The following is a 1,655-nucleotide window of genomic DNA, read 5'->3' on the forward strand; positions in this document are numbered from 1 at the left end:
TTTTTAATTTTTTGATATTTTTTCATTGTTGCTTTTGTCTGAGTGGGAGACAGCAACCATGCCCATTCAACACAACCACACCCACACCACCTGCAGTTTTACTTACTGAGTGAGAGCTACGACTTCCTTCTGCACCAACTGTCCGATACACAACCACCAAAAAGAGCCTGATTCACCTTTAACTTCTCTTGGCAAACTGTTAACAAAGATCTGTTCAGCCACTCTCATTCTCTGTCATACCCACCAGGAGACAGGTAGTGAGAGCATATGCTCAGCCAACTAGCAAATAAGGGAGCACAGTACCCTCATTACTCAGATATGCCCCCCCCCAAAAAAAGAGAAGAAACCTTGGGAGAATCAATCCAACATACAATCACCAATGAAACAGAAATACAACAAAGTCACAATGTCTCAGAGAAAACAGACCATCACAGTCCACACAAACAAGCAAGGTAAAGTGGTAGCAACAAGAGAGCAGGAAACAGACCAAAAACACATCCCTGAGGCAGAAGCAGCTTTGTAACTCCCTGATAAGGAATTCAAAAGAATTATACTTAGGTATTGTCAAAGGATTGAGAGATAGATCAAGGAAAACTGACAAAATTAAGGAAAACACAGACAAAATCCTAGAACAGTTTTAGAAGAAAAAACAATCAATAAATAAATAAATGAAAAAATAGAAATGTTGCAAAATCTACTGATAGAAATCCAGAATATTATTACTATATTTTCAGAAATAGATAACACATTGAAAGAATGAAGGAGTAGATTTAAATCAATGTAAGATAGAATTCATGAGATTGAAAAAAATACCTTAATACTTTTTGGAAAGGGATCAATCAGAAAAAAAGATCAAAACAAGATGAAGAAAACCTAAGATTCATTTGGGATACCATCAAAAGGAATAACCTACTTTTAATTGGAATTCCAGAACAGGAAGAGAAAAATAAAAACACAAAAAAAAAATTATCAAAGATTTGTTGTCAGCTATTCTGATGGGACTGACAGCCTGAATATTTCCAAGTGGTGTTGGGACCTGAGAATTGACCTAAAGATCAGCCCTGGTTGCCAAGGACTGCAAGGGTGACTGCACTGGTGGCCTATGACTAGGAAGGGAAACAGCAAGGAGAGAGACAACCTGAGCTGTGGACTTTATGCTGTTCAGAGGGTGCAGCCATTTTGAATGTTTACAAATGGTGGCCATTTTGGATTTCAAAGTGACAGCATTCTCATTCAGATTTCAAGGACCTAAGAACAATCTCTGTTTGCAAAGGACAGCAGGGATGTACATGAGGCTGACAATGGGAAAGGAGACAGGTGGTGAGTGTGTAAGTGTTGCCAACTAGCAAATGGAGGAGCATAGCAGAGTACTCTGCTTATGTAGACAACATATAAAGAAAATGAAAAATGTAGGCAAGTCACTACACACATAATCACCAATTGAATATAAACAGAAAAATGTTGCAATGCCTCAGAAACAGCAGAGCATCACAGTGCATACAAAGAAGCAAGATAAAGCAAGAGAAACAAGGGACCAGGGTACAGACCCAAAACACATCCCTGAGGAAGACACAGCATTGGAACTCCCTGATAAGGAATTCAAAAGAATTATATTTAGGTATCTTCAATGAATTAAGAGACAGATTAAATTGAGG

Source organism: Orycteropus afer, unplaced genomic scaffold, assembly GCF_000298275.1.
Source record: "Orycteropus afer afer isolate SDZICR_OR568_19922 unplaced genomic scaffold, OryAfe1.0 scaffold00147, whole genome shotgun sequence".
Lineage (NCBI taxonomy): Eukaryota > Metazoa > Chordata > Mammalia > Tubulidentata > Orycteropodidae > Orycteropus > Orycteropus afer.